At 49.1% G+C, this 26316-nt stretch overlaps 1 long non-coding RNA gene across 2 annotated transcripts in view; it reads left to right on the forward strand.

Annotated features, from left to right (window-relative positions):
* The first annotated feature begins 497 nt into the window (after positions 1-497).
* LOC101683536 overlaps positions 498-26316 on the forward strand; it is a 49875-nt gene continuing 24056 nt past the window's right edge. Inside the window, exons 1-3 of one of the 2 annotated variants that reach the window (XR_200732.3) lie at positions 498-1073; positions 2149-2274; positions 3134-3267. This is a non-coding gene — a long non-coding RNA (uncharacterized LOC101683536). Of the gene's footprint in view, positions 1074-2148; positions 2275-3133; positions 3268-26316 lie in introns of those variants that run through there. The other variant, XR_001176143.2, reaches the window with a different exon arrangement.

Raw genomic sequence — 26316 nt, forward strand, 5'->3', positions numbered from 1 at the left:
GGGGTGTTCTAGGCTGGAGGAACATGAGGGGTCTTGTCCCTTCCCGCCCCTGGGAGCATCACGCCCACAAAACCCTATTATCCTGGCGGCAGCCCCTGGGCCCCCTGGGTGTCACCAGCACCAGCTGCAGTGGCTGTTCCTCTGAGGTCTGCTTTCCAGGCCCCACTGGAACCCTCTGCCCAGCTTCTGGGTTGAATTGTTCCAGTCTCGTTTTGTCCCTTTGCTGAGGGCTGGGTGTGTTCCCCAAACCGCGGACTCCCTGACACCTTAGAGTTCTCCTTTCTGCCTTTCCAGTTCTTCAATGCTTAGCTCATACTTCTGTATATGACATGTCCCCTGCTAAAGTAACATGTGATTTCTGTCTCCTGCTGCAACCCTGCTGGTTACAGACCCAGGATCCTGTAGACTGTGCCTCGTGGGGTCCCCATGGAGAGCCATCTGCATTCACCAGGGTCTGCTGTCCCAACAAGCCCTCACCAGACTCGGCCCAACGTGGGAGCCAGGGGTGAATCCACCCACTGAGGTCCTGCCAGCCTCCGGACCCCACCTCCAAGGGCATTGCCCTGGGGCTCAGGCCATACCCATCTCCTCGCCTGCAGTGACAGGGTCACCATGAAACCCACAAACAACCCTCAAGAGCCCAGCCCCGTCCTTCTGTGTCCATTTTCCTGGCTTCCTCTGAGACCCGTCAGCCCTCCGTGGGTCCTCCAGCTCCTCGTGGGGGAGGATCCCTCACAGCGGCTTCCGGAAGAGAGAAAATCTGCCCCACCCCCCTCCCAGGCTGCAGGCAGGCCACTCCCATTGTCTTTGGAGTTTGCCCTGGTCTGTTTCTAATCTCTAAGTCCCCTCCCATATCCGGGGACACTACGAGCCTCGCCTCTTCTTGTCCCACCTATCAGAGCCCTCCAGAGGCTGAAAAGTACTGACGCCATTTGTAGGGGTCTTTACTTTTCTCCTGAGGATACCCCTTTCTCCAATCAGCTGGGGTAGCATTTCTTTATCTTCCTGTCTCTCTGTCACCATCCTGGTCTGGCTGTAAGATCGGTTTCTGAGCCCGTTCCCTTTCCCCTTTAGTGAGTATGCACCGCGGGTAGCTGGCAACTGAATCCTGCGGGAGCGGCTCTGACGCGGCCTGCTTGGCTTTGGGGCTTAGAAGGGTTCCATCAGTCTGCCTTGTAAGAGGCGGTGGAGGGCAGTGGTAGGAGGCAGACCTCAAAGCTGGACAGCCCAGGTTGAAGCCACTGCCCCTTCCACAGCCAGCCGCGTGATCTGGGGTACGATGGACGTGCTCCGTGACTCAGTTTCCCCTTCTGTAAATGCAGGTAGTACCTTATCCAATGCTCTGAGGCGTAGTGTGAGAAGCCAACAGGCTAATAGGTGTAAGGCAAAGTGTGCCTGGCATGGAGTTAAGAGCCCTGGGTGGGAGAGAGTGGTCCCCCTGCCGCACCCTCCACACTCTCTGGGGATGCAGCTGCTGAGAGCCAGTCTAGGGCTTCAGACCCGCATTTCCGCACAGTGTGGCTTCAGTGTAAACCCACTACAACCCTGGACAGAAGCTGGCTGTTCTGGCTGGCTCTCTGGACAGAGAGCTCCAAAATAGCATCTTCCAGAAGGATTTCCAAGGGTAACCAATGACACATGATTTAGCCTCACATTGGGGGGACCTGTGCGGTCTGGGGTGGACTCAGTAGGAGAGGGTTAGCCAGGCTGCTCCAGTCCTGCAGAGGCCTTGGCCGGCTCCTGGGAGCTAACCTCTGGGCCCTCGAAATATCCTGCACGATAGGGAGTCTTGGTGACCCAGGAGTCTGGTGTGCTCTCGAAGTGGGACTTACGGCAAATGCCTGTTTCTGTTCACCTGGGCCTCTGGCCTCTGCTTCAGCCTGTCTGAGCCTCTGGGGAGGTTAGAGACAGAGCAGTTAAGATCAGTCATGCGAGCGCCCCTGGCCTTCAAGCCTGACTCCCAGTACAACCCTGGACCCCCAGGCTTGGGGGCCATGCGCGTTATCCCCGAGAGAGCGAACATCGTCCACAGGACTCCAGGGTGAGAGGACAGCTGGAGACTCGGCGGGTCTCACCTTGAACCCCATCTGCTGCACCTTTCCCTTTGCTGATTTTAATCTGTATCTTTTTTTTTTTTTTTTTCCTGAGATCTGCCATGATTGTGAGTACGGCAGCTTTTCTGAATCCTCTGAGTCCTTTCGTCAAATCATCGAACCCAAGGGGAGCCCTGCAGACCCCTGACACAGCCTTCCGTTCCTTTTCATCTGCTCATTGGTAAGACCCAATAGGTCATTGGTCACATCCTCTGGGAAGCCTTCCCCCCTTCTGGGCTGGTTTGAAATCCCTCTCTCTGCCCTCACAGCCTCCCCTCTTCTCTCAATCATTCCGTGCAGTTCCCATTTATCTTTTTTTTCCCATCCTTGTGCAACTAATGTCCTCTTGTTGTGTGTGTGTTTTTTAAAGCTCTTATTTATTTACTTGACAGACAGAGATCATAAGGAGGCAGAGAGGCAGGCAGAGAGAGAGAGAGGAGGAAGCAGGCTCCCCGATAAGCAGAGAACCCGATGCGGGGATCGATCCCCGGACCCTGAGATCATGACCTGAGCCAAAGGCTGAGGCTTTAATCCACTGAGCCACCCAGGCGCCCCTTGTGTTTTTACTATCCTTATTAAGCCACTCAAATCCCATCCAGAGTGAGGTCGGCTGGCACCAGACACGCCGTTCTCTGACCATGGGGTTTGATGGAAGAAATCCGTTGTGCCTGTCCTCGGACTGGTGCGGGTCACGGTTAGCTGTCTGGGCTCCACTCACGCCCTGACCTCTGCAGGCTCCCGCGAGAGAAGGGGACCAGCTGAGCCTTCTCCAGCTGCTGCCTTGGTGTATGTCTCCCCAAAGACGTCTTTTACAGGGACTCATGCTGTGGTTCTGAGGCAAGATTGTCATCTGAGCTTGGTTCACAGGCCTGGCACGCTGGGGACTGGTCAAAAGGGAGCTTTGATCCCATAGGGGTGGGGCTGGGGTGAGGCAAGCGAGGTGTCCCTCCCCTCCAAGGGGCTTCCCCCTTCATGGAGGCCCTCACCTCCTTGCTCAAGCTCTGCCTCTGACGGCTGTGAGAATGTCTCCTTCCTTCTAGGCGGATGCTGGAAGCGAACGGGACTGGCGTGGAATGTTCCGTGCATCTGAGTTCTTTGCTTCTGAGCACCACCTCATACGTGCCACTCCAAGCCAATCCAGCCATTCATTTGATAAATATTTATTGTGTCCTCTGTGCCGAGCATGGTCCCTCGTGTTGAGAGTCTAGCGGGGAATGGAAAAGGGGAAAATCCTGCCCTTGTGGAGCTTTAATTTCACTGGAGGAAAGTGAAGAGATGGACTGTCTAGTAGGTGAACCCCAGTGAGCGACAGAGGTAAAACGACATTGGGGAAGGTGGGCGAGGGCTGAGATTTTTAGGAAGGGACTACCAAGGAGAGCCTGAAGACCCGAGGGAAGGGAGGTGTGAGTGGGGCGGATAGCAGGAGGAACTTTCCAGGCCAGGAGAGCGGAGAGCTGGGTAGGGAGGCAACGGGCCGGCTGGGGCCTGGGGTGGGGGTGGAGGCAAGCTGTGGCTGAGGAGTAGCAGGGTTGAGGCAGGAAAGGAGCAGGATGCTACCCTGGCCAGGTGGGTCCTGGCAAGGACTTTGACTTTGACTCTGAACACCATGCAGGTCATGGGAGGCTTTAGAGCAGAGGCAGATGTGATCTGCCTTGGCTTAGCTAGGCAAGGATAGAAGCTTGGAGACCCTTAAGGAGGCTCTGGATAGAGGTGACTGTGGCTAGGACCAGGGCAGCGGCAGCGAGGGGTAGTCAGTGACAGATTTTGATGGTAGAGCTGGTGGAGGTTGGTGGGTTTATTTATTAGAGTAGAATTCATATACTGTGAAATTAACCACTTTAAAGCGTACAAACCAGTGGACTTTAGTACATTCACATTGATGGGCAACTGTCACCCAGATCTCTCTAGGTCTGAAACATTTCCATCACCCCAAAGGAGAGCCCCGTATGCAGTAAGCTTTCACTGACCAAGCCCCCCTCCCTCAGACCCCAGCAACGGCTGACCTACTTTCTGCGTCTGTGCATTGACCTGTTCTGGATGTTTTATGTAAATGGAACCAAATGTTGGTTTTTTGGGGTTCTGCTGGACAGACCACGTGTTGTATATCCATTCATCTGGTGATGCACGGGGGCTGTTTCGACTCTTGTAAATAGGATTGCTGTGAACATACATGTACAGGTCTTTGGACATACATGTACATGTCTTTGGTTCTTTTTTTTTTTTTTTTTTGATGTCTTCTGTTCTTTGGGGTGTATGCCCAGGAGTGGGATTGCTGGGTCCTAGGCTAGCTCTACATTCACCTTTTTGAGGAATTGCCAACATGGTTTTTCACGGTGGCTGTATCCTGAGTTCCCAGCAGCAATGTGGGAAGAAGGATCCAACTTCTCCACAACCTTTCCCACCCTGGTTATTGTCTGTTTTTTGTTTTTTAAATGACAGCCACCCGCGTGGGTGTAGAGTGGTATCTCATCGTGGTCTTGATCTGCATTTCCCTGATGAGTAATGGTGTTTGAGCATCTTTTCACGTGCTGGTTTGCCCTGGGCTCACCCAGGGCAACAAGAGGCTGGAGCTGTCTATGGATGCGAGGGGGAAGGTGGTGGGAAAGGCACTCAGTCTGACACTGTTTTGGTCCCCTCCGCCAGGTACAGCCATGGACCTGGCGTTTGGCTGTGAGGCATTGACAGTGGACTTGCTAACGCGCCTCTGGGATCCAGGCGACCTTGGATGAGAGCAGTTTCGCTTGCAAGCCTGCCTGGCGAGGGTTTCTGAGCCAATGGGAGTGAAAGCGGAGAGGGTGGAGGCCACCCTACCTAGGGGGCTGCTATGGGTTTTGCTCCAAAGGGAAAGAGAGAAATAAGACCGCATTTGAAGGGGGAGAGAGATCCAAGAGTGAGTTTCTGAAGTCCCAGGTAGGAGAATGTAGAGCTGATGGGAATGTCTGAGCTCAGATGCGGGAGGAGGGGAGATTTACTGGAAGGACATGTGTCCTTGACCATGAGAGGCTCTGCTCTGTGTGGCCTGGAGGGGTGGCTCTGGAAGCAACCAGGACAGAGCCTCTGGGATCAGGAAAGAAGGAGCAGGGCAGGTGTGCTGGGGGTGGTGGTGAGGAAGTTCTCAGAGCAAAACGCTGGGAGGACAACAGCCGAGAGGGAGGAGGAAGGGGTGTGTGTGATGCTGTAGCCGCTGGGGAGAGGGGTTGGGCGGAGGGGAGGGTATTCCCTGGGGGTGGTGAGGGTGGGGTGGGGTGGGGGTGTGTGAGCCTGCTTGAGGTTGGCCGAGGGATCCAGAGCTGTAAAAGGCAAACGTGCCGTAAGCAAGCATCGTCTGCACGCATGTGGCCTTGCCCCCGCGAAGCCCATTGTTCACATTTACAAACCGAGCATTTTAACTCCTTGTTAAAGCCCTGTTAACCCATATAGTCTAGTCTCGGCTTTTGTGCTATGGCTACCAAACTCAGACTTCCTTTCTTTCTTTTTTTAAGTTTTTATTTTACTTCCAGTAGCGCTAACACACAGTGTTGTATTAGTTTTGGGTGTGCCGTATAGTAATTCACCTGGTCTATACGTCACCAGGGGCTCATCACCGCAAGGGTCCTCCTCAGGCCTCATCTCCTGTTGCACCTGCCCCACCCCCCCTCACTGTAACTGTCAGTTTGTTCTCTGGAGTTAAGTCTATTTCTTTCTTTTTATTTTATTTATTTGACAGAGAGAGAGAGAGACAGAGAGAGAGCGCACAAACACAAGCAGGTGGAGGGCAGGTAGAGGAAGAAGCAGGCTCCCTGCTGAGCAGAGAGCTGGATGCGGGGCTTGATCCCAGGACTCTGAGACCATGACCTGAGCCGAAGGCAGAGGCTTTAATGCACTGAGCCACTCAGGCACCCCTAAGAGTCTGTTTCTTGTCTTGTCTTTCTCCCTCTCTCTTCCCACTCCCTTGGCTTGTTTGTTTCGTTTCTTAAATTCCGCACATGAATGAGGTCATACCGTATTTGTTATTCTCTGACCGACTTACTTCACTCGGCATACGGCTCTCTAGCTCCATCCATGGCATTGCAAAGCTCAGGGTTTCTGACTTGGTGTCCATGACTCCCTGGAGTCCTCAGACATATTGTCAAGATTCATGAGTGCTTTACAAGAATTCTTAAATTTAGGGGTTTCATGTCAATAACATGTCAATAACAACTGAATCACTCCATTCTGCGGCACTGAGATGACCACGCGTGCACATTGCCGGGTAGTTTCATGCTCACCGTGTGTGTGCGTGCACGCGCGCGTGCATGCGTGTGTGGTGTGTGCGCGTGTGTGTGCGTGAGAGAGAGAGAGACAGCGTGATGGAGTATTCAATGTCTTGGCTGATGGGAACAGAACAGAGGCAGATTAATAAGGGGCTGGTGCATCCAGGCAGCGGTTCCAGGGGAAAACTGTGGCGAGACAACCCGCAGAACCCGCTTTGCTACCACTGAGCAGCGGGTGATTTAATTTTAACAAAATAACATCATTTTTATGTTCATTTAGTGCTGCTTGACTTTCACTGCTCATTTGTTTTGTTTGTGTTTAATCTGTGTATTCATTTTGGCTTCTAGTTCTGTAAGAACTAGGAACATAGCTTTGGTGTTTGTCCATGCAAAAAATAATTTGTCTGACAAGTGGTGCTGGGAAAACGTGATCTCCCCATGCAAAAGGGCGAGGTTTGACCCTTACCATGAAACGCACACGATGTTAACTCAAAATGGATCCAAGACCTAAATGTAGGAGCTGGAACTATGAAATCCTTAGGATGAAACATGGGGGAAAAGTTCACATTGTTGGGCTTGGCAAAGATTTCTTGGATATGACCCCAAAAGCATAGACAACAAAAGGAAAAATAGATAAATTGGGTCTTCTTTGAAATAAAAAAACTTTTGCTGTCAAAGGATATTATCCATAGAGCAAAAAGGGAACTCATTGGATGGGAGATAATGTTTGTCAACCACAGATCTAATAAGGGGTTAATATCCATAATATATCAAGAATTCCTAAAATGCAGCAGCAACAACAAAAACCCCAAACAACCCAATTAAAAAGAAGAATTCTTAAATTTAGGGGTTTCATGTCAATAACATGTCAATAACAACTGAATCACTCCATTCTGCGCCACTGAGATGACCACGCGTGCACATTGCTGGGTAGTTTCATGCTCACACTTGACCAGACATTTCTCTGAAGAAGATTTACAAATAGCTATTAGGTGCATGAGAAGATGCCCAATGTCACTGATCATTAGGAAAATGTAAAGCAAAACCACAATTAGATATGAGTTCATACTCATTAGGATGTCTATTATTAAAAAAATAATAATACCTGTTGGTGAGGACATGGAGAAACTGGACCCCTTGTGCACTGCTGGTGGGGATGTGAAATGGTGCCCCAGCTGTGGAAAATGGTTTTATAGCTCCTCAAAAAACTAAACATAGAATTACCATATAGGCTTGGAATTCCACTTCTGTTTATAGACCCAAAAGAACTGAAAGCAGGTGTCTCGAAGAGATATGTGTACACCCATGTTTGGCTATTCACAACAGCCGAAACGTAAGAACAGCCCAAGTGTCCATCAGCAGATAAACAAAATGTGGCATATATATCCAAAGGAATATTAATTTCAGTTTTCAAAAGAAGGAGATTCTGATACCTGCTATAATGCGGATGAAGCTTGAAGGTATTTTACTAAGTGAAATAGCCCATCACGATAAGACAAATCTATATAATTCCACATACAGGGAGTCCCCAGAGAAGTCAAGGAAGACAGAATGTGGAATGGTGGTCACCAGGGGCTGGGGGAGGGAGAGTGGGGGATACCGTTTCATGGGTACAAAGTTTCCATTTGGGAAGATGAAAAAGTTCTGGAGATGGGTGGTGGGGATGGGAACATACTTCATGCCGTGGAAATGTACACTTCAAAGTAGCTAAAATGGTGAATTTTATGTTAGGTATATTTTACCACAATAAAATAAAAAACAAATTTAAAAATCCTAGGAAGGAGTTCATCAGTCTTCCAAAACTCTGGGGTGGTTCTGGTCTTAGCCAGAGTTTCCTAAGAGAGCATGCTGCCTGACCCCAGGCTCCTCCTCTGGGCTCTGTTTGTGCCCACTGGCAGTGCTCAGCCTTGCATCACCTCTTCTGAGGGCGCCTGTGAATCCACTGTACCTCCCTGAAGGGAATGGGATGAGGGAACACTTGGTATTTTCTGCCCCTCCTCAGGTCAAAATCAGCACCAGGAGCTGTTATGGAGTACCCACTTATGCCTGCTTGAATTCTGACAACAAGCTTGTGACTTGGCAATTTATTAACCTATCTGAGCCTCAGTTTGCTCTCCTGTAAAATGGGCATCTTAATACCGATCCTGCAGAGTAGTTGTGAGTTGGGTCAGGGGCACCCATCCTCCCGTTTCTTTCCTGGATCCCACCCCATTGCATCTAACATGTCAGTTTACCTCAAGTTTGCACCTTTGAATCTGCTGTGGGCTTGGTCACCATATCACCAAACTTGTTAGGCTTAGGTTAAGAAGTTTAATTAGGCTCAGAGGAAGTTAGAAGCCTGTCCTAGAGGTCAGGTCCTCAAGCCTCAGAATGTGGACTCATGACATCTTTTTGGTCCCCAGAGACATTCTTCTGTAGCTATGTGGGAGGTTTCTGTGCTCCAGACTGTGAGGTTGCCAGACAGCAAGATCTCCCATGTTTTGGGCAGCTGTGGAGTGATTGTGTGACACCGATTCTGAGAGGGACAAGGCTCACTATTCTCTGGACTGCTCAGACTCCACCATGCTGAGCCCTGGGAGGAGTAGTGATGAGCCAGGAAGCATTCTGAGGAGGACAGCCAAGATGAAGAGATCCCAGAATACAGCATCCCATGAGGCACTGGCATAGGAGGACTGTATCAGTCAGCTGTTGCTGGGTTCTGCTGCATAACAGCCACCAAAACTTAGTGGTTGTAATAACAAAGGTATATTCGTGATAATGGTACAAGTTGCTGCGGTTCTGTGCTCCACATCCTCTTTACTCCAGGGTTAGGCTGAAGCATCAGCTAGGAAAGTGCTGTATTGGGTGGGGGGCAGGGGTTGGGGGGGTAGTGTGGTGGTAGAACCATGTAAAGGCTCTGAAACCTCTACTTAGAGTGACGTGTAATCACTTCTGCTCAACCATCATTGGTCAAAGCAAGTCACATGACCACGTCCGTCACTTGTGGGGGTGGGGAGATGGGGCGCTCCCACACGGAGGGCTGGCGACACAGAGGAGATGCTCAATAACCACTGAATGAATGAATAAATGATTCTCTGATCCAGGAAGGATTTAAGCAAAGCATGGATGCCCATTCGTATTTGTTATCTACTGCTGCATTACAAATTGTTCGCAAAGTTAGGGGCTCCATGCAACAATAAATATTTATTATCTCACGTAGTTTCTGTGGCTCAAGAATTCAGGAGTGACTTCCCTGAATGGTTTAGAAATGAAGTTTCTCATTATGTTGGAGCCAAGCTGTTGGCGAGGGCTGAGGTCCTCTGTAGGCTTGACTGGCTAGAGGCTCTGCTCCCAGGATGGGTCACTAACAGTCGCTGGGGAACTAGGGCTGACTTTGGTAGGTGGCCTCAGTCCCCACCATGTAAAGTCACCCAGAGGGCTGCTTGCATGTCCTTACATGGTGGCTAGATTCCTCCAGAGTGAGCGATGCAAGAGGGAGCAAGGCAGAAGCCACAAAGCCTCTAATGACTTAGTAGTAGAAGTGATATACCATCCTTTCTACAATAGCCTATTAACCGGTTACACAGGACTTCCTGTGCACCATGGGAGGAAATGTGAACACCAAGAGAGGGGATCCCATGGGGCCGTTTACCATAACCTGCCCTCTGGTCCCTAGTCAGTCATGTCCCTCCTACATGGAAATATTCTTACCTCCTCCAGGGTCCCCTAAAGTCTCATATCACAGCTCATAATTTAGAATATCATTATCTAAATCAGGAACCTATGACATTTCCTGGGTGAGATTCCCCAAGTATTTCTCTCTGGGTACAGTTCCCCGTGGTCTGAAGATGCATGAACTGAAAAGACAGTTATCTGTTCTTCTCACCCACCCGCCCACACAGCGTACAATATTGTGAGAGGCTTAACCATCAGAGACACTCTCCATTCAAAAAAAGGAGACATTGGGAAGTCCCTGGCCAATAGCAATAGTGAAATATATCAGAATCTTCAATGTTGGGAGTTCTTTTCTTGGAACTTAATGGCTAGGAATAATTCTCCATGGCTCTTGGCTCTGCCCTATGGAATCTTGGTTTTTCCTTCAGAGCCATATTTCCTTTTCCATGAAAGGCAGCTTATGTTACAGTTGATCGATTTTCTCAGCCTTCTTCCTGCCTGTAGAGGTTTGGAAGCCCAAAGACATTCTTTAATTTTGAACTGTCTTTGTCTCTATCAGCTCAAGGGAGCAGTGGTTTTACCAATACAGTTCTCCTAAAGCCTTTATGGATGTCCTGTGAATCTTATTGGGATTGGCTCCATCAGACAAATCTCTTTGAGATAAACCCTTTTCCACTTTGGGATGCTGCTAAGACTACAGAGGAGTGACCCCTCTAAGCTTGCTTAGAAGCCTTATTAAGTGAACGGTCCTCCAAAGCGACTGACCCCTTACATTTTCTGATACTCAATGGCAGATTTTACAGTCCCTTCCTCAGTTTCATCTTTAGCCCACATTTTCTGGCTATTTCTCTGGATTGGCTCTTTTCCCAGAAACGGTCTCTTAATTTTACCATCATTTGCCATCTAGAGAGAAGCCAGGGATTTTCAAAACCAGAAAGTTCTCATTCCTTTACATTTCACAGCTACTCCTTCTGGCTCATTTCTCTTCTGTCTCATCCTACTAGAACAGGCAAGAAGAAACTAGGTGGAAACTCCAAAACTCTGCTTGGAAATCTCGTGGGCCCGATCACCTAGCACATTAAGTACATTTTCTACTTTCCAAATTCCCACAGGTGACAATGCTGCTAAACTTTTGGACATCATGTAACAAGAATCTCCTTTCATCCAGTTTCCAATCACATCTTTCTACTTTTTCTTTAAGTCCTTTAAGTACTGACCTTTAAGTCCTCCAAGGCCATCAGGCTCCAACAAGCTGCTGAAGCTCCCGACTGAATATCAGAGTTGCTATGGGTCATGACTCCTTTGTGCCCCCAATTTTCCCACCTTCCTCAGTGCCAACCCATTTCCTACACAGAGCATTTGAATTTGTCTCTTCAGTCTATACTGTACTTCTTCCAGATAGCCTCATGGCTCGTTCTCTTGCTTAATTCAGATTACCACTGAAATGCTGCCTCTTTAGAGAGGTTGTGCGTGCTACTCTATCTAAAATAGCGTCCCCGGGATGCCTGCGTGGCTCAGTCAGTTAAGGGTCTGCCTTCAGCTCAGGTCATCATCTCCAGGCCCTGGGATTGAGCCTCACATGGGGCTCCCAGCTCAGTGGGGAGTCTGCTTCTCCTTCTCCCTCTGCCTCTTCCCCTGCTTGTGCTCTCTCTCTCAAATGAATTTTAAAAAACTTAAAAAAAAATAGCATCCTCATTCTTTCTTTCTTTCTTTTTTTCTTTTAAAGATTTTATTTTTATTTATTTATCAGAGAGAGAGAGAGGTGGAGAGAGCAAGCACAGGCAGACAGCGTGGCAGGCAGAGGCAGAGGGAGAAGCAGGCTCCCCGCCGAGCAAGGAGCCCGATATGGGACTCGATCCCAGGACGCTGGGATCATGACCTGAGCCGAAGGCAGCTGCTTAACCAACTGAGCCACCCAGGCATCCCTCTTTCTTTCTTTTTAAAAAGATTTTATTTATTTATTTGACAGACAGAGACCACAAGTAGACAGAGAGGCAGGCATAGAGAGAGGAGGAACCAGGCTCCCCACCAAGCAGAGAGCCTGATGTGGGGCTCGATCCGAGGACCCTGAGATGATGACCTGAGCTGAAGGCAGAGGCTTAACCCACTGAGCCACCCAGGTGCCCCTCATTCTTTCTTTATAACCTTATCCTGCTTTCTTTTTCTTCACAGTGCCTTTTTGCTGCCTGATGTTATATTACATGTCATTTGTTTATCAGCAGTCACCCCATTAGAGCACAAGCTCAAGTGGAAAGGAAACTTGTCTGTTTTATTCACTGTTAAAACCCTAGCATCTGGAATGGCCCCTGGCAAAAATGGTTGAGTGAATGAATGAAGTGGCCTCTGCAGAGGCACCTAGCATCTCGGTAGATGAGGTTCATACTAGGGCCAGAAGCCAGAGCTCTTAAGGCCAGTCCAAGGAAAAGGGTCATTGAAAGTAACAGGCTACCAGAAAGCATAGCGGGCTCTAGAGCAGGGATGTGAGGGCAGGTCTCAGACTCAAAACACAGCCTGCTCTGCCAGATCTTGCTTTTTATTTTCCCAGAGGAGGTGAAACCCTGTGCGGGTCAGGGGATCTGAGCCTTTTCCATGCGGTCGGGGGCAAGAGCGTATTTCCTTTTTCAATATAACCCATTGGTGCCCTTGTGTCCACAGTTCAGCCTAAAAAGTGTTTATATACACAAAGAACTCTGAGCGTTTGCCAGAAGGTTAGGATGGATGACAAGCACCAAACTGGGGGTGGACACAGAAGCTGGGGGCCGCAGAATGTGGTGAGAATAGGCTTTTGTACAGAAAGAAGGAGAGTGTGGTAGTGGAAGGGTGAGGGCAGGAGGCGTCAAAGCAGACGGAGCTAGTTAGAGCTCAACTCTGTAAAACGTGCCCTGAGCTGATGAGAAGCTATTTATAGTTTAGGTTTATTTCACTCAGGGTGAATATTCATATACCTCACTGTGGAAATATTAATATGTTTGATTAAAGGGTGCTGCCCCAGGCCTATTGGGGGTGTTATGTAATACCGTTGAATGCATCACATTACCTTTCTACGGTTTGAAGAAGTCTGATTTCTGCAGCACATCTGGCCTCAGGGCTTTTGGAGAAAGACCGGTGGGTCTACAAAAGCATTGATCTCCCAGGGTTCCTGCAGGAGCACAGCAGGAAACAGATACCAAGTGCCAAGTGCAGACACTGCACTTGGGAAACACTGCACCGGGAGCTGTCGAGGCTGAGCACTGACAGAGGAAACATGGTCCGTCTCGGGGCGGGTCCACAAGGTGACTGGCTCCGGAAGGGAGGAGCTGTACCTCCATGAACCGATGTTCTCCTCTGGAAACCAAGGAGAAAGGACCTGCTGTGTTCTTGGAATTGGCAATCACTCCCCAGTTGCAGCCTTAAATCAGTCCTGCTGGATCTCTGCCTTTGAGGGGTTTGGGTAGCGTGAGGTGGTATCTCAGAATCTGGGTACCCCGCCGGCTGGAAGAGAAGCCAATTAGTGTAGATATATGTTTCCATTTCTGTTTATATCTAGTAGTGAAATTGCTGGCTTTTATGGTAACTCTATGTTTAACCTTTTGAGGAACTGCCAGACTCTTTCTTGAAGTAGCTGTACATTTTACATAATGGCCAAAGGTGTTGAATATCTTTTTATACATTTGTTGGCCATTTGTATTTCTTCTTTGGAGAAATGTATGTTGAGACCCTTTGCCCATTTCTCAATTGGGTTATTTGTCTTTTTATGATTAAGTTTAAGAGTTTGGGCGCCTGGGTGGCTCAGTGGGTTAAGCCGCTGCCTTCGGCTCAGGTCATGATCTCAGGGTCCTGGGATCGAGTCCCGCATCGGGCTCTCTGCTCAGTAGGGAGCCTGCTTCCTCCTCTCTCTCTCTGCCTGCCTCTCTGCCTACTTGTGATCTCTCTCTGTCAAATAAATAATAAATAAAATCTTTAAAAAACAAACAAACAAACAACAACAAAAAAAACCCAAGAGTTTATAGATTCTGGGACCCTGGGTGGCTCAGTCATTAAGCATCTGCCTTTGGCTCAGGTCATGATCCCAGGGTCCTGGGATCGAACCCTGCATTGGGCTCCCTGTTCAGTGGGGAGCCTGCTTCTCCCTCTGCCTCTGCCTGTCGCTCCCCCTGCTTATACACTCTATCTCTGTCAAATAAATGAACAAAATATTAAAAAAAGAACACATAGGAGTCTATAGATTTTGGATACCAACCCTTTATGAGATAGATGATCTACAAACATTTTCTCCCAGTAAGTGGGTTGTGTTTTTACTTGCTTTTTTTAAAAAAGATTTTATTTATTTATTTGACAGAGAGAGAGAGAGAGTGAGAGAGAGAGAGAGAGAGAGCAGGAGTAGGCAGAGCAGCAGGCAGACAGGGAGAAGCAGAATTCCCGCCAAGCAGGGAGCCCCATGTGGGGCTTGATCTCAGGACACTGGGATCATGATCTGAGCCAAAGGCAGCTGCTTAAATGACTGAGCCACCCAGGCATCCCATCTTTTTACTTGCTTGATGGAGTCCTTTGAAGCACAGAAGTTTTTAATGTAATGATGTCTAATGAATACATTTTTTTCTTTTATTTCTTGTACTTTTGAGTTGTATCTATGAAATCATTGCCTAATCCAAGGTCATGAATGAATCCAAGGTCATTTATGCCTGTGTTTTCTTCTAAGAGTTTAATAACTAGCTCTTATGTTTAGGTCTTTGATTCATTTTGAGTAAACTTTTGTATATGGTGTGAGGTAGGGGCCCAACTTAATTCTTTTGCATGTGGATATCCAGTTGGCCCAGCACCCTTTGTTGAAAAGGCTATTTTCCCCCCATCAAATGATATTGGCACACTCCTTGAAAATCAATTGACCATAAGTGTGGAAATTTATTTCTGGATTGTCAATTCTATTCTATAGATCTGTCTGTCTAACCTTATGCCAGCACCATGCTGTCTTGATTAATGCTGCTTTGTAGTAAGTGTTGAAATTGGGAAGTCAAGTCCTCCAGCTTCTTTCTTCTCTTTAAAGATTATTTTGGCTATTCTGGGTCTTTTGATTTTCCATAGGAATTTTAGAGTAATCTTATCAATTTTTGCAAATATGCCTGCTGGGATTTTGATAGAGAATGTATTGAATCTATAGATCAGTTTGGGGAGTACAGCTGTCTTAACAATGTTAAGTTTTAGATGGATGTCTTTTCATTTTAGGTCTTCTTTGATTTCTTTCAACAACATTTTGTAGTTTTCCAAGGATAAGTTTTGTACTGCCATTGTTAAATTTACGATGAAGTATTTTATTTTGTTTGATGCTATTGTAAATGGAATTGTTCTTAAATTCCTTTTTTTTAAATTATTCATTGCAAATATACAGAAATACTATGCATTTTTACATATGACCCTGTAGCCTACAACCTTGCTGAACTCATTTATTAATTCTAATAGTCCTTTTTAGAAAAGATTTTATTTATTTGGGAGGGAGAGAGAGAGTTTGTGAACACTAGGGAGAGAAAACAAGCACGAGTGGGGGGTAGAGGAAAGGGAGAAGCAGACACCTCACTGAGTAGGGAGCCTGATGTGGGACTTGATCCTGAGATCATGACCTGAGCCAAAGGCAGATGCTTAACTGATTGAGCCATGCAGGTGCTCCCCTTATAGTTTTTATTAGTGGATTTCATAAGTTTCTTCATATATAAGATCATGTCATCCTTAAATTCCTTCCTTCCTTTCTTTCTTCTTTTCTCTCTCTCTCTCTCTCCCTCCCTCCCTTTCTTCCTCTCTTTCTTTCTTTCTCTTTTTAGTATAGGTGTCTTTTATTTTGTTTTCTTGCCTAATCACTCAAGCTAGAACTCCAGTGCAACATTCAATAGGAGTGGTAAGAGCAGACATCATCATCTTGTTCCTGATCTTAGAGGGGGAAGCAACTATTCTTTTTCAACTGACATTGGTGTTAGCTGTGGGGTTTTCATCGATAGCCTTTGTTAAGTGGAGAGAACCTCCTTTTATTCTTTGTGTGTTGGATGTTTTTGTTATGAGGAGATATTGAATTTTGTCAATGACTCGTTCTGCATCTCTGTAAGTGATCATATGGTTTTTACCCTCCATTCTACTGATAAGGTGCATTACATTAATTGATTTTCAGATGTTAAAACAACTTTGCATTCCTGGGCTGTGAGATTCATATGAGATACACGTGATCATGGTGCAAAACCCTTTTTATGTGTTGCTGGATTTGGTTTGTTAGTATTTTGTCAAGGGTTTTTGTGTTTGTATTTATAGGAGACATTGGTCTGTTGTTTTCTTGTGATGTTTTTGTATGGTTTTGGTATCAAGGTAATACAGGCCAGAAAGAATTTGTAAGTGTTTCCCCCTCTCCTATGTTTTGGCTTTAATTCTTTAAATGTTTGGTGAAATTCACCAATGGAGCCAACTGGACTTGGACTTTTCTTGGAGGATAGTTTTTTGATGCTAACTCAATCTCTTTACTTGTTATAGGTGTATTTAGATTTTCTACTTCTAGAGTTGGTTTTGTAGTTTGTATCTCTCTAGGAATTTTTTTCATGCCACCTGAGTTATATAGTTTGTTGGTGTACCATATATATTTATTTTTAAAAAATAATTTCCCTACTTTAGTTATTTTATTTTTTTATTACATAGGATCTACACCAACTTGGGGCTTGAACTCATGACCCTGTGATCAAGAGTTGCAAGCTCCACTGACTGAGCCAGCTAGGTGCCCTCACTTGTACTCATTTTTAAGAGTGATCTATGGTCTCTGACTGCTGATGGCTTTTTCTTGAAACTCTTTCCTTTTGGTTTTCATGACCCACTCTCTTAATAGCCATGTGAGTTGGGACAAGCCATTCAGCCTCACTAGAATGGGGATGATCATAGGGCCTCCCCCACTGAGTTCCTGTGAGGATAGATAAGATGGCACGTGGGAAGCATGAATACCTGGTGATTTTTCTCCTTCCTCTTTCCTTTTCTTCTTTCCATTCTCTGACCACCCATTCTCAGTCTTAGCAGGCATACTTTTCAGCAGTGGTTCTCCACTGGGGGTGGTTTTGCCCACCAGGGGAGAGTTGGCCATATCTAGAGACGTTTTTGATTGTTATACCTGGGGGGATATTACTGGCAGCTGCTGGGCAGAGAGCAGGGATGCTGTTAAGTGTCCTTTACTGCACAGGACAGCACCCAGCAGCACAGAATTATCTGGCCCCAAATAATGCCAATAGTGCTGAGGTTTCTATGGAAACAGCTCTCCACGATTATTGCAAAAAGAGTTGAAAATACAGATAAGCCAAAAAAAAAAAATACCCCACCACAACCCCAAAAGAATAATTCCCCTATAATTCTGCCACATTGAAAGAACTTCCATTAGGAAAGAATATATATATTTTTTAAAAAATAAGAACATTGGTAGGAGAAAAATATTCTGACTCTTTTGAATTTTTCCCAGTTACACTGTCTACCTAATTATGTGACATAATGTGTTTAGTGCCACCTGGCCAGCCTGGGGATGTGCCCTCCCATCCTTCCTGGTAAGAGGGGCAGGGAAATGGCCAGTATCCATGGGTGGTCCTTGGAGGGTGAAGGTAGGGAAGAATGTTTCTCTGCAGGTGGTACTTACAAAAAACTCATTCTCTGGGTGGCCTGATGTCTTTCAATTGACTTCATGTGTGTCTGAGTGTGTGTGTGTGTGCCAGTGGGTTCCCACAAGTATGTTCTCATGTCATCATTCGGCCAGAAGGTAGACGTTATGACCTCGCTCATTATGGGAAAGAACAAAACTTGAGTGAACTTCAGTATATTCCTTTGGGTTGAATTCTTGGGTTATGTAATGGTTCCAAAGGGTTTTCCTGGGGCAGAGGGCTTTCTTGCCTGGACATGTGACTTTACTCGGGGCCAATACATATCACTCATCCCCTCGGTGCTGTCACACCTTGAACCACGTGTCTCCTTGACAAAGCTCCATGTCTCATGTGCTCAGGTGAGACCAGGGGTTCAGAGGACAGCTCCCCAGGGAGATTCTGGGATGGCCTGGGTTGTCCCTGAAAAGGTGGGATGCTGAAATTCAGGCCTGCCTGTGAAACATCAGCCCCATGGGCCACTGCTGTTCATTGCTGTATGTCAAACAGCCCATCAGCCTTGACCCGGTGAGCAGGTGAGCAGGTGAGCAGGAGCAGGTGAGCTCAGTATTTTACTCCCTGCCCTTTGGCACTTTGCAGGATCTCGGAGGTTGGTGTCCACCATCAAGCCCCACTCTGGCTCACCAATGAGGTCCAGAGAAGCAGGGACTATCCCAGCGGTGCCTGTCTGGGGCTGAGACCGGGGCTTCTGACCCCCAGGCCAGCAATCTTCCCTCCTTTCCCTCCCAGGAGAGCTGGGTCAGCCCACCCAAACCCCACGGGACCATCTATTCAGGCCTTGGGGCTCCCAGATATTGATTGGAGAACCATGACCTTGAAATTAGCAGGAAATTTCAAAAACAGGCAGGTTCCAAACCTAGGGAAGAGACATCTCTTTGGGGGGAGAATGGGTCAGGAGGGGCCAGTGCTGATTTAAGCCTCTCTTTTTCCAGAGAAGCAGCATCACATCATCCTGCCTGAAGAAGGTCTGGCTCTGGCCAATGAGTCCTCACTGAGTCTCTTTGTCTCTCTCTCTCCCTTGCATGTTGCGGGCGATGTGCACACGTGGGCTTGTACGTGCCATGTATCTGACCTTCTTTTCTCTGTCTGCTTCAAACCTTCCCTGATGCAGTGAGTGGTCTTTGGGATCTGTTTGGTGCCGATGTCACCCCCCCTCCCAATCAAAAGGGCCGCGATGCTGGGGATGGGCGATCCTGAGGTGGGGGCCCGCTGTTCTTCAGGAGCGAAAACCTGCTGTCTCGCTGAGCAGAGCCCCCACTTAACAACAGGAGGGGTGGGAGGCGGCTGTGTAGAAACTCGGCCTCTGGCTCTGTGAAAGGTGACTTTGAAAGGCTGCATTTGTTCTTGACGAGCTCTGGGCAGTGGAGCTCTGCTGTGATGGATGGTTCCAGCGCGAGGCTGCCCAGCCAGGAGCGGTGGGGGATAAAGGCTCCTTCTCAATGGCTCCCCTCAAAAAATTTTCCTTTTTATTATGAACTATTTCCAACATAAACACAAGTGGAAAGAATAGTATCAGAAAGGCCCAGATGCCCCTCACCCACCTAGTTTTGATAATTAGTGAAGCTTTGACACATTTGCTTCATCTATTCTGCGCTTTTTTGTTTTTCTATTGAAGTATTTAAAATAAAATAAAATAAAATCTTGATCATAATATGCTTCGCTTCTAAGTATTTCTCTGAACACACACACACGGGCACACACTCCACACTCCCCATTTTCTTATATAAGCACAAAGCCGTGATCGCACCTAACAAAATAAATAATAACCCATTGGGTTATTACTATATTATTGCGTTATATATATAAAACGTTGGGTATATAACATTGGGTTATTATTATTATATTAGGTCCCCACTGGGACCTAATATCCAGTCCATAATCAAATGTCCCTGTTTGCCTCAAAAATGTCTTTTTATTTTGTGGTTGGTTTGCTGGAACCTGGATCCAGAAAAGGTGTCCACATGGGGTTTTGTCTTTAGGTTGGTCTCCTAAAGAGCTCCCTAACTAGAGCTGATCCCCTTCCTTCTCTTTCTTGATTTAATTCTCTTGACCTCTTGTAGACCCCGAGTCCTTTTCCCCCAGGATTGCTGCACATTCTGGACTCCTCTGTTTGCCCCCTCATAGTATTGCCTACCTCTTTCCCCCATGCTTCCCGGAAATGAAATTTAGCATCAGAGGCTCAATTAGAGTGATGTTAATTTTTTAAAAACGATTTTATTTATTTATTTGACAGAGAGATCACAAGTAGACAGGCAGGCAGAGATGGGGGAGAAGCAGGCACCCCGCTGAGCAGAGAGCCCAATGTGGGACTCGATCCCAGGACCCTGAGATCATGACCCAAGCCCCGAAGGTAGAGGCTTAACCCACTGAGCCACCCGGGCGCCCCTAATTTTTTTTTTTTTTTTTTTAACAAGAACACTCCATGGATGACGATGGCCCTGGGCTTCCCACTGCACCATATCAGGAGGCACACAGTCAGTTTGCTGAACTTTTGGTGGCACTAAAAATGAACTGTGGGTTCCAATGGTGACAGACTGCCCCCTCCCTGGTACAGTTCCTCATTTGGTAGCTAGTCTCCACAGATGTTCTTCCAATGAACCATGCTTTCCCGTATTTGCTCTCTCATGCCGCCCATGGCCCCTTGAATCTGGCCGGCTCTAGGGCTCGCTTTCTGCCCTAGAATGTGGCACAAGAACTCTGTGATTTCAGAGGCCGAGCCCCAAGAAACCTGTAGCTTCCCTGTTTGTCTTTCAGAAGAGTCACTCTGGGGGAAGCCAGCTGCCATGCTGTGAGGAAGCCCGTGCCAGCCTTGTGGAGAGGCCACATGGCCAGAGAGAGGCCCTGGCTGTCCCCACTCTTCTAGACATCCTGAGGCATGGGACACAGGAATGATGGAGGAGATAAGGCTCGGATGGCTGCAGCCCCAGCCTCTGCTTGACCTCAGCTGTCTGAGAGGCCCCCGTGAGACAAGCTCACTGACAAGGGGACATCCTGTGACACTGTTGGCCATGATGCTTTGGCGTGGCTTGCTATTGATCAAACATCCATCGGCTTTCCCTCTAAATGTTTCAACTGATGGGGATCGTTGCTGGAACCAATTATTTGATTAAAAGTTACAGAATGGCGCTGACCTAATTCTATCCCTCTTCCCACATTTGTTTGCGGGAATTCTTTCCATCAGCAGCTAGGCATCCTTGGTGATCCTGACGTACGGACCCTACATAAAAGACAGGGAAGTCGTGGGGTTCTTTCCTGTCCATTGGTGGCCCCCTCCTGCAGCAGTGACCTGGCCCTTCTTGGTTGTGAGGCCCAGATCAAGGCAGGAGAGACAAGAAGCTTGAGGAAGGTGAGCTGGGGACTTGGTTTCCAAGGAAACCACAAGGTAATCATCAGGTCCTCTGAGGATCATTTTTTCTTTGTCCTGCTAAAAGCCAGATGCTGTCACCTTCTAAGCCAGCTCAGATGCTTGAGCAGGCACCAAAATGGTTCCCTGAGGGAGGAGACAGTGGCTTAGAAAGCTTACAGGAGTGGGTGCTCCCTCCCCTGGGTCCCGGCTTCTTTTCAGGAGGACTTCCCTCACTCTCAGACATGTACCCTTACCCTCCGATCTCCTTAGGTCACGAGTAGAGTCTAGTTTGGGGATACACAGAAAGCTGCCTTTCCTGGAGTCCCAAGGGACAGGGTGTCTTTGCTCAGAGTCTGCCCTGGTCTTCATCTGTGAGGATTTGAGACTGAGGGCTCTGCTTGGCCCTGGGGGGAGTGGGGGGGGGAAGGAACAGGGGGAGGGATGGCAGACCTGAGCTTTGAATCCTACGGAATGAAAATGAGCAATGACCCTACGTCCAGGGCTCAGATGCAGTGATCTGAGGAGGCCTTCGGCAGGTGCTTCCCTGGGCTGTCAGGAGCCACCCTCTATCGAGCACACACGTGCCAGACACGACCCGGGGTGGGCTTAGAGCCGCAGGCACAGAATCTCACAGATCCTGACAAGAACTCGCGAGTGGGTGTTGTCTTCACCCACTGCAAAGCTGGGTCACTGGCCCCACGTCGCCCAAAGCGCCCCCCCTGCTGTCTACCTGTAGAAATGGCCCCAGATGGTCTGTCCCAGCCAAGGTCCTCTCCTAGGGGAGATGTTCTGGTGACAGGTTCATTCTTCACCTCTGTGTGCATCTCTGACTGTCTCATGTGACCCATCATGTGTAGAAAGGATCCACTCGTGTTGTGCCCCAGGGCGAAGCCCGAGTTCTTGCCGTGGCTCTGATGATCCTAAGCGTGTGGAGGCTGGTGGGGTGAGGGCACTGGGTTCCGACTGCTGGGCACGTGTCCTGACCGTGTGTTCACATAAATAACGTCTGGTGGTGGAGCCAGGCCTGAATCTTTGACATTTTTCTTGGTGCAAGAGAGACTTCATTTGTTCTAGAATAGTATCCAACAGCATTAGGTGCAATGGATCCATGGAGGAAACACCCCTAAACACAACGTCCCCCCCCCCGAAAAGAATGGCAGAACACACAAGCATTTAAGTGGTGCTGCTTGAGCAGACCAGGCTCCGGTGGATGAGGGAGGGAACATCACCGTCCATACCAACTATGCCATCCTAGCTCTTCGATTATGGGGGCAGCGGTCCTGTGTGGCCCAGGGAGGTTCCTAGGGGCTGGGGCATCTCCACCCACTGTGGACACGGGGATCCTGGGCCTGCTGAGGGCTGTCTTCCCTTGGATTGACTATGCTGGCTTCTTGGAGGGTCTTTTTAAAAAATATTTTATTTATATATTTGACAGATGGAGATCACAAGTAGGCAGAGAAGCAGGTGGAGAGAGAGGAGGAAGCAGGCTCCCTGCTGAGCAGAGAGTCCAATGCGGGGTTTGATCCCAGGACCCTGAGATCAAGACCTGAGCCAAAGGCAGAGGCTTTAACCCACTGAGCCACCCAGGCGCCCCACTTGGAGAGTCTTGCTGCTTCCACAATCTTCCCGATCCTATCCCCCATTACAAACCAAAGACAAATGTCTTCTGGTGTCTGGAAATCTGCCCCTTCATAGATGTTCCTCTTCTGGGAAGCATGACCCCGAGAGTGGCCTGGCGATGTGGGCTTAGGAGACATTTTCACTTGTCTTTATACCTCTGCAAATTGGCCCTTCTCGGGAGGGGCTGGGGGCCTGGGAGCTCCATGGGTGTTGCTGGTGGGGGCGGCCCTGGGTGGGCGAGGGGCTTCTGAAGGTGGGGTGAGGAGACCCGAGGTGTGATGCAGTACCCCAGGTATGGACTTCTTGAGGCTGGAGACAGCGCAGCCTGGGAATTATGGGCTCAGGCAAGGGCAGGCTCTGTGTCCGACTTTGGGCGAGCTGCCTCTGTGAGTCTCACTTTGTCACCTGTAAAATGGGCACAGTGATCCCTCCCTCAGAGGATGGGGTGTGTGCGGTAATGGGGAAGGATTGTATCTCACAAACGTACGTGGGTGTCAATCCTGACAGGGTTTTATTCACATTTAGGGAAGTCTGACTCCGGGAGGAGCTTGAAGCCAGGACCAGCCATCCGTGGCTCCTCGTCAAAGCTCCCACAAAAATTCTGCGCAGTTCACAGCTTTGGGGACAGTCTCTGGTCTACACAGTTACCATGGAGGTGCCCTTTGCCATGCCCTGTGGTCTCTTGGAGTCCTGGGGTTTCTGTGGCCCCTTAGGATCAGGATCCATTCTCTCGAGGACACACACTGTCCCCTTCTTTGGGCTCTCCGAATCAGGGGCTCTGGGAGCTCAATCCGCAGATCACTGGGAGGCGTGGGCCCTCCGAGACGTGCAGCATCATCTCCCCGCATGTCTGGGTTTTGACAGAAAGAGACCATCTGGGGGGACTTCAGCTTCGACTCTATCACTGTGGCCTCCCAGAGGTAAGAAGAGCTAATGCCTGGTTTCCCTCCAGGACTTGGAGCAGAAATACAGGAGAACAAACCGCAGCAGACCTTCAACTGGCAGCCCTGCCCTCGAGGGGTGCTGTGGGAGCTACCCTCTTCTTCCTGGGCTCTCCCTGTCCCCAGCCCCTTGCGGGTCACACCACCACCAGGGCATGAACCAGAACAGCTCTGGGGGCTCTGGGCTGAGATATTTCATCTCATGCCCCCCAATAAACTGACAGAGGGACCATTCTCACACCCATTTCCCAGGTGAGAAAGCTGAGGCTCAGGGAACCTTGTCCGTTCAAGGTCACACATCTTGTTTGTTCAGTTGAGCCACAGTCTACATTCCGGTCCTGGAACCTCTTCTCTCCCCTTCCTCTGACCGACAAGGAAACCACAGCCTTGCTGATTTAGACCTTAAATTACAGGGGCCCCTAGGTGGCTCAGTCCATTGGGCGTCTGCCTTCAGCTCAGGTCCTGATCCTGGAACACGAGGCTCAAACCCTGCGTTGGACTCCTTGCTCAGCGGGGGAATCTGCTTCTCCCTCTGCCTCTGCGGCTGCTGCTCTCTCTCTCAAATAAATAAATAAAAATCTTTTTAAAAAAAAAGAGAAAATCATAAGGAAGAGAAAATACATCTTCAGTACTGTGCTGTATTTATTGAAAATATGTCAGTGTTGGTGGACCCGCCTTGTTCAGACCTGTGTTGCCAAGGGCCCCCGTATGCCCTTAGGCTGGTGGTTCGCCAACTGGACGGCGCATTAGCATCCCCTGGAAGCCTTGTGAAAAGCCGAGATCTCCTGGGCCCTCCCCCAGAGTGTCTGACTCAGTAGATGGAGGGAGGCAGGCATTTCTATTTCTAATGAGTTCCCAGGAGACGCTGGTGCTGCTCAGCCGGGGACCCCACTCTGGGACGCTGCTCTGGAGAACGGTCTTTTGACCTCTGAGCTGTTGACATAGGGAGGTCGTTCTCTGTTGCGGGGCCTGCCCTGTGCCCTATAGGGTGGCTAGCAGCACCTCTGCGCTCTTCCCACTTGATGCCCGTGGAACCTTCCAGGTCTAGGTCTCCAGACATTGCTGAGTGACCCCTGGGGGGGCAGCACTGCCCCTGGTGAGGACCCTGCTCTATCCTTATTTCCTGGGTCCATTTACGTTCGCTCAGAGAGACGCCCTGTCACACACGCACACAGGCACACACACCTTCCCTTTCCCTCAAGAATAACGTCACTCTACAAATACAGTTTTATAACTCGCTCTTTTTCACCTCACAATGCATTGCCAATTAACTCACCAATTAGCTCGCTGGCAGCTGGAGAGGCAGGTTTCTGCGCAGGTGATGCGCAGACCCTCCGTCTCGGCCAGGAGCAGGTGCTGAAACCTCCAACTTCGGGGACCAGGTCAGCATCTTACATAGTTGTCTGTCTGGCTTCCCAAAGCCCTGGCTGTAGCTTGTCAGAAAAATGGGCCACCCGACCACAGGGTCGTGAACCGCGACAGAGGGGAGGGTCAGGGATACTGGCTTTGCCCCTGCTTCCCACCCTCAGGGGGCTTCAGAGAGGGACCACGAGACCCAGAGCTTGCAGGCTGGGAGTGAGGGACCCTGGCTGCTCCCCTTTTGCCTGGAAGGGTCCCAGCTGTATTTGCAATGGGCCGTGGTGGCTGCTGAGGACCCCCGGGCAGCCAGGCTGCCGGGCACAAAGGCCTGATGACCGGGTCCTTGTAAGGGATGTCGGCTTTGGCTGCCTCCAGTTCCCCCAAAGGTCCTTCTGTCATGACTTCACTGTCCCTCAGACTGCCCATCACCACCCCAGCCGCCTCTGGAAGCTTCGAGATGCCAGCTGGGCTGGAATGTTGGAAAGAGAACACTGGCAAGATGGGAGGTATCCGTCAAGGCTGCCTCTCCCAGCACGGGCGCCTCCCTGCTCCCTGTACCTGCCACGCAGCTGACAGATGGTTTGGATGTAGCTGACCTTGCCCCGGCTCCCAGGGGGAGGGGAGGGGAGCTCCGATAGGTCTAAACCCATCCATGTGATCCCATCTTCCCCTCCGTGGGGATTTCACCTGCTCTGGAGAAGGATGCTACCCTACTCCCAGCAGGGTGCTGGAGCCGGTTAGAACTGGCCCGTGAGAACCTACCATGCCCATTGCTTTCCAACCGTGTTGTCAAGCTGGTAGCTTGAAGTCAGCATGTGGGGTCTTTGCACCACAGAAATTGGCAAAGCCTACAAATAAGGGTCCCTCCGACCCCAAGCTAGCTTACCAGCACACCAGTGACCCTCTCCCACTAATTGTGATCAAGGGGGAATGCTTGGGTGGCTGAGTCGGTTGAGCCTCTGCCTTTGGCTCAGGTCGTGATCCGGGGGTCCTGGGATTGAGTCCCGCATTGGGCTTCCTTTGCTTGTGCTCTCTCCCTCTGACAAATAAATAAAATCTTAAAAAAAAAAAAAAAAAGACTAATTGTGATCAAGGAACCAGGCAGCTCAGCTGCCGTCCTATGACCGTGGGAGGGGCTGATGGCAGGACGGAGCTAATGCTTCAGAAGACAGGGCAGAGACATAGAAAGAGCATAGTTTCTGGTGACATTGTCTCATCATGCCTCATCTCCAGACTTTTAGGTGATATTTCCCCCATTTTCTTGAGAGTACCCCAAATGATATAGCTTGGGAGCTGGGGTGCGATATTCCCAGGTCGGGACCTTCAGCCCCCTGGTTTCTGTGGAGCAAGTAGGGCTCATTTCTCAGTCAAGGGCAAAATTCCTCGGTCGGTGGTTGCTGGCTGGTTATTCCTCCTTCTCTTGCCTCTTGA

The sequence above is a fragment of the Mustela putorius genome, unplaced genomic scaffold (assembly GCF_011764305.1).
Source record: "Mustela putorius furo isolate JIRA1106 unplaced genomic scaffold, ASM1176430v1.1 tig00000127_pilon_pilon_pilon, whole genome shotgun sequence".
Lineage (NCBI taxonomy): Eukaryota > Metazoa > Chordata > Mammalia > Carnivora > Mustelidae > Mustela > Mustela putorius.